Below are 7,271 nucleotides of genomic sequence, written 5' to 3'. Positions count from 1 at the left end.
TTCTTTCTTTCTTTCTTTCTTTCTTTCTTTCTTTCTTTCTTTCTTTCAAGACAAGGTTTCTCTTTGTATCCTTGGCTGTCCTGGAACTCATTCTGTAGACCAGGCTGGGCTCAGACTCCGAGATCTGCCTGCCTCTGCCTCCAGAAGATATGTGTCACCATGGCTAACTGCTTAGTTTTTTTAAATGGCCCCCAGAGAAGCTAGGATGTTACACTAGTAACTTCAGAGGTTGATTGCACTTAACTTTAACATACATTTATTTATTTATTTATTTATTTATTTATTTATTTATTTGACATGGTCCCATGTAGCCCAGGCTTCCCTTGAACCCATTAAATTAACCAACGAAGATATTGAACATATGATCCTCTACCTCCACAGTGATAACAAGGAGCCCCCATTAATCCCAGTTTGTTCGGCCCTGGAAGTTGAACCCAGGGTGCCAACTGTACTATGCCCCCAACTCACTCTGTACTTCTTGACACTTACCCTTTTTCATTTTCATAGTTTTTAACTTTCCTTGCCAACATGGTCTAGTAAGGCTGCCTGCCTGCATCTTAGTGCAGTGGGGCCATGTGGTGCTGGGTATCCCATCAGGACAGCCTCGCTGACTTCTCCACATGGTAAAGTACCATCAGACACAAACGCTGTAGTTTTTCTCCTGGGTGTGAAGCACAGAAAAGGGATCAAGGACAGAGATTACTTACCACTTCTAGTCTAGATTAGGGCGTGGCTTATTTTTAAAAGCTTATTCTTTTAATTCTATTTCCTATTGAAATTTTTTTCAACAAACATTAGTGAGACTGTGTCTTAGATTGTACGACCCAGGAAGACCGTGCAATGTATTCTATTTTGTTCATTGCTGGTGCAAAACAGTTTCTTGAATGATGAATTTGTAAAAAGCAGTGGGCTCATACTATGCATCGAGATTCATATTCTGTATGTGTGTGTGAACGTATGCGCATGCACACGTGTAAGTGTGTGTATTTGCGTACATGTGTGATTGTGTATCCATTTCCCTTTGGAAGCTAGAGGTCGCCATTCGGTATCTTTCTCAATTGCTTTTCACCTTATTTTTAGAGTTACAGTCTCTTACTGGACCCAGACAGCACCGAGGGTCCCTCTTGTACCCATCGCTGGTGTTACAGAGGTGATCCTAGCTCTTGGTGCCAGGGATCAAACTTGAGTATTTCATGCTGTGTGACTAAGCCACCATGAGCTTTTCCTCACACTCTGATGGAGCCATCTCTCCAGCCCTGTGTTCTTTCTCATATCATGCGGTTGGCAGGCATTTCTGGTTGTTGAAGGTCTAAAAGCCTTTCTCATAGCCCTTAACATTCAGCCTTAGAGATTAATTGCTTTGTCTTTCTGTTGAAAATATTATTGGTTATTTTTATTGTTTCAAATAATGCTATGATTTATATTTGTTTATAAAACATTTGGAAAATGTTTTCCTCTGGATGTAGTCTCAGAACAAATGGGTAAGGTCTGAATGTCACGTTAATGTTTAAAGTTTCCAACCACTGCCTCCACTCCTTTTCCACTTTTGATGAGCGTCTCATATAAACCAAGCTGGCCTCAAATTTGTGGCTGACCTTGAACTCCTGAACCTCCTGTTTCCATCTCCCAAGTGCCTAGATTACATATGTGAACCACCCTAATAGGCTTAATGTTTAAAATTTTTGGTAGATTTCTTTCAATTATTATTCAGAAAGGCATAGAAGTGATTTTTTCTATTAGTGAACTGTGAATGAGTTTTGTTGTCATTTATTTTGTTTTGAGGCTGGGTCTCCTGGAGCTCAGGCTGACTTTGAACTCATGACCTGAACTTCTGATTCTCCAGTGACCTCTTCTTGAGTGCTGTGGTTACAGGAGTGTGCTATCATGTCTAGATTTACGTGGATGGAACCCAGGGCTTTGTATGCTAGGCAGGGACTCTAACAAAGGAGCCATACCCCCATCCCCCTGAAGGTTTTGTTTTTTGTTTTTTTTGTTTTTGTTTTTTTTATCAAAATATTGATAGCATTGAGACTATCATTTTATTTTTATTTTTTTGTACCTTGCAAAGCTGTTTAACTTGACCTTGAACTCATTTTGTAGCTTTAAACTCTTCCAGCTTCCATCTCCCAAGTTGACATGCAGAAATATCTAATCAGTACACGGTTAAATCCTATCAACTTTGCAAATATAATTTTTAAACTTAGGTCTTTTGACATTGGAAAACTGTATCAACTTGTATTTAATTTGTAACAGTTGACTTTTACATGGTATTCTTTAATTGAAGGAGAAACATTTTGGTATATTGAATAGCATAAGAATCAATGTGTTTATCTCTAAAACACATTTTTTCATATATTTTATTGATTAAAACCTTTCTTTTTTTCTCACTGATTTAAAATATGAGAGCTGAGCTGCAGATAGAGCTCAGCTACAAAGAGCTTTAGCACACAGCCTGGTCTGCAGGAAGAAAACAGTGTAGGATTTAAGCTTGAAGTATAACTTAATAAAGATGTGAATGTTATCAACGGAAAGTTCCATCCTGTTCGTGTCCCATTTCCTCCCCAGGCTGGGGATAGCTCAGTCAGTAGAGTGTTTGTCTAGTGTGCACGAAGCCCTGGTTCAGTGTATGCTCTTCGGATGCTGACTTAGTTTTTGGGAGCTCCCAGCTGTCCAGGTTAGTTGACACTGTTGGTCTTCCAATGGGGTTGCAGCTCCTTCAGTTCTTTTGCTCATATTGAACCTTCTGATCTTTTTAAGGTAAAAATATCTTTTTGTTTGTTTGATTTGTTTTGTTTTTCGAGACAGGGTTTTTCTTTATAGCCCTGGCTGTCCTGCAACTCACTCTGTAGACCAGGCTGGCCTCGAACTCAGAAATCCGCCTGCCTCTGCCTCCCAAGTGCTGGGATTAAAGGCGTGCGCTACCACTGCCCGGCAAAATATATCATATATATCCATGAAGTTGTTTTTTTTAAAAAAATATTATTTATTTATTTTATGTATATGAGTACACTGTTGCTGTCTTCAGACACTCCAGAGGAGGGCATCAGATCCCATTACAGATGGTTGTGAGCCACCATGTGGTTGCTGGGTATTGAACTCAGGACCTCTGGAAGAGCAGTCAATGCTCTTAACCACTGAGCCATCTCTCCAGCCCATATCTTCTTATATGTATATTTTTATTGTTTCTGAGATTATAATTACATCATTTCCCTTTCCTCCCATCACCCTCCCATGTGCCTCCTTGTTCTCATTCAAATTCACAGCCTTTTTCTTTAATCATTGTTACATTTATATATAAGGGCATCTGCTGCTGCTCTTTTAGAGGACCCAGGTTCAATTCCTAGCAACCATATGGCAGCTCACGACTGTCTGAAATTTCATTTCCAGTGTGTCTGATACCCTCTTCTTGCATCTATGGGCATTGGCATACATGTAGCGCACACACATACTTGTAGACATTCACACAAACACATAAATTATTCTATATATCATCTATCTGTCTATCTATCTATCTATCTATCTATCTATCACATACATATATGTTTTTTGAGATAGCTTTGTGGCTTTGAACTCATAGAGATCCACCTCTGGGGTGCTGGGATTAAAGGTGTGCACTACTATGCCTGGCTTATAAATAAAAATGTAAGACTGTCACACAGATTAGAGAGAAATTTAAAATCCCAGACGCGTTCTTCCTGGCCTGGAAGAAAGGAGACGTCACTGTGAACTAGGTGATGAACTGCAGATGTCCACAGCTCAGGGCAGTGTGCCGTCAACAGACAGCTAGAAAAGAACCTTCTCTACCACAACAAGGCATTAATGCTATCCGCAACTCAAACGAGTGAGGAAGACCTTGAGCTATAGTAATTGAGTGATATATATATATATCTTTTAAGAAAGACAATGGAACTGAGCAGTGGTGGTGCACGCCTTTAATTCCAGCACCCAGGAGGCAAGTGGATCTCTGTGAGTTTGATGCCAGGCTGGTCTACAGAGCAAGCTTCAGGATAGCCAAGACTACACAGATGAAAAAAAAAGAAAAGAAAAGAAAGAGGAAGGAAGAAAGAAAGAAAGAAAGAAAGAAAGAAAGAGGAAGAAAGAAAAAGAAAGAAAGAAAGAAAGAAGGAGAGAAAGAAAGAAAGAAAGAAAGAAAGAAAGAAAGAAAGAAAGAAAGAAAAAGAAAGAAAGAGTCAGAAGGAAAGTTAGTTAGTTAACGAAAACATTTAGTTGTTTGCATTTTAGAGAGTCTTCCTGCTATGTAATCAGGCTGGTATTGAAGTCCTTGAACTTCAGTCTCCCAAGTGCTGGGATTACAGTTGTGCTCTACAACACATGGCACCAAAATATTTGTTCTTAATGAATTTTAAACTTAAAGTATTTATGCATGATATGAAGAATATTTTACCCAGGACTGTTTGGGGAAATGTTGCCAACATGCTTCATCATCCAGAATATTTTATCACATGTTTTCTATGTCTCCACCATGCTACCCTCAAATCTGGGAAGCTAGCACCATGTGTTACCACCCCACAGGCTCAGACATGGAGTCTTGCTAATGCCCTCTCTTGCACAAGGGTCAAGATCAGGACTGACTGTGTGTTTAGTTGTTCTATCTTTAGTCTCTGTCCTCCAGAGCTCGTGTTATTTCCAACATCACAGTACTTTGGAAGACTGAAGCCGCCATCTTGCATAGCTACCGCTCCTCCCCTTGGCTTTGTCTGATCTTCCACCATTAGACTCTGCTTGCATTATTAGCAAGGACAGCCCAGTCATGCTAGTGTGTTCTCGTTAGCCCCTTTCATGGGATGTGTGATTTCAATTTGTTCTGTTACTAGTGGCTTCATTTTGATTACTTGATTAAGGCACTGGTTGCCAGGCATCCATTCTGCAAAATTACTCTTTCCCCCTTTTGTAAAGGATCTTTTTTTTTTTTTGGAAACCTTTTGAGCTAAGCAAATATCATATTCTTCGTTAAGTCAATGAATTAATTTGTATCAGTATGACTTACAGGTTCTTATTTTCTATATTGGGTTACTGTCATTATTTTTGGAGGCTCACATTATCTCAGATCTGGCCAGGAGGAGTCCTTAAGCAGACTCCTCTGCCTTTTCAATATGTTCCTGTAATTCTTTGGGGATTGCTTTTCTCCTTCCCGGCACAAAACGTTTCAGGTGCCTTCTGTATATTACCTGCCCTAGTTCTGAAATAAGCTATTTTTTCATGGAACCCTGCTTCCCTTACTGAAAAATGATAAAAATAAAAGATGTAAACATTTCTTTCTCACTGTTCATGGAAAGTTCCTGAACCAGGTCCTCTTAGGAGACAGAGATTAGATTTATGTATATATCCATATATCCACATATATCTATGTTCCCATTTCTCTCTGTGTATATATGTATATATGAGGCCATATTAGACATGCTGTGTATGTTTATTTTTGATGGGTGTATATGCACATGTGTGGAAGTCAGAGATCAACATTAGATGTTGTCTTCTGTTGCTGTCCACCTTAATTTTTGAGACAGTTTGTTCTGTGCACCTGGGCCCCCTGATTAGCGAGACTGGCCAGCCAGGGTTTAGGTATCCACCTCCTTCAGCCATGCACTCCTCCAGTATACTTTTTAAAGCTACATGCTACATGTATGTATGTTACATAGTTGGAGTTAGTTTAAATTATGCTTTTGTTACATTCTAACAAATATGTAGAATTCTGTGGATAAAATGAAGAGCTAAGATGTTCCTAGCTTTTAGCTTTCTTGTGGTTGGACCTTACTATGGGAGTCACAAATACATGCTGCTGCCAAAGTTAGCTTTTACTTGGGAATCACATGGGTCCTCGTGTTTATGCAGAAAGTATTTTACTCACTGACCTGAACCAATGCCCAGCCCCCAAGAAGCTTTTGTTTTTGCCCCGTACTCCAAGAAGCTATCTTTTTAAAGAGTTTAATTTTTTTATTGTATGTCAATGAGTGTTTTGTTTGCATGTATGTCTTTACATGATTACCTTCAGAGACCAGAAGTGGGCATGGAATCCCCTGGACCCAGAGTTACAGAAGGTTATGGGCCTCCATGTACGCGCTGGGAATTGAACCTGGATCCTCTGGAAGAGCAGTCAGTGCTTTTAACTGTTGAGCTATTTCTCCAGCTGAGAGAAGTTATCTTTTACAATAAGAAATTAACTATAGGCTGGGTGGTAGCTGCACATGCCTCAATCCCAGCACTTGGGAGGCGGAGGCAGGTTCATCTCTGTGAGTTCAAGGCCAGCCTGGTCTACATGGCAAGTTCTAGGACTGCCAAGGCTACCCAAAGAAATTCTGTCTTGAAAACTAACCAACCAACCAACCAACCAACCAAACAAACAAACAAACAAACATTATAGTTTGACTATAATTTAAAAAAAGTCTGAGAAGTACTTGAAAAACATAGTATTTCACATACCTTATAAAGTTAAATGATATATGTATGTATGTATGTATGTTACACAGGTGGAGATAGTTTTTAAATGATCTTTTCAGTGTGTGCAAACATATATGTAGATTTCTGTGACTAATATAAAGGATGGGAAAGGAAATCCTTGCATAGCCAGAGCTCAGGCAGTGATGGAAATGCCTCCCGCCACTGTGACCAGGTGACCAGGCTATGAAGTCACAACTCCCTTCTCTCCAGAGTTGCAATGCTCTAGCCTTCACCATCTTTGCTATGGCTTGACCACGAATGTGTGTGTCTGCTGCCATTGTACTTTTTCTGTTAATGGAATTTCCTCTCTCTCTCTCTCTCTCTCTCTTCTCTTTCTCTTTCTCTTTCTCTTTTCTCTCTCTCTTCTCCCTCTTTTCTCTCTTTCTTCTCTCTCTCTCTCTCTCTCTCTCTCTCTCTCTCTCTCTCTCTCTCTTTCTCTCTCTCTCTTTCTCTGTCTGTCTGTTTCTCTGTCTGTCTTTGTCTCCATGTCTCCCTCTTTTCTTTCTGGGACACTCTTACTTAGCTCAGGCTGGCCACTAACTCTGTATGTATCTGAGGATGACCTTAAGCTTGATTTTCCTGTCTTTATCTCTGAAGTACTGGATACAGGGATATGCCACCATGCCCAGTTTTATGCAGCAATGGGAGTTGAACCCAAGGTCTCATGCATGCTAGGTGGGCACTCGTCCACCTGAATTATGGCATCAGCTTTAGAATTCTTTTTTTCTATAAATTGTCCCTTTTCCAATGCATCCTTTGTCAATTTCCTTCTTTCTTTCTTTCTTTCTTTCTTTCTTTCTTTCTTTCTTTCTTCC

General features: G+C 39.9%; 1 protein-coding gene across 3 annotated transcripts in view; it reads left to right on the top strand.

The window, feature by feature from the left end:
• Positions 1-7,271, top strand: part of Esr2 (estrogen receptor 2) — a 58,731-nt gene that overhangs the window by 14,883 nt on the left and 36,577 nt on the right. The gene's annotated exons all lie outside the window — the stretch shown is intronic.

The sequence above is a fragment of the Grammomys surdaster genome, unplaced genomic scaffold (assembly GCF_004785775.1).
Source record: "Grammomys surdaster isolate TR1022 unplaced genomic scaffold, NIH_TR_1.0 127, whole genome shotgun sequence".
Lineage (NCBI taxonomy): Eukaryota > Metazoa > Chordata > Mammalia > Rodentia > Muridae > Grammomys > Grammomys surdaster.
This window is presented reverse-complemented; position numbering and strand designations above follow the sequence as displayed.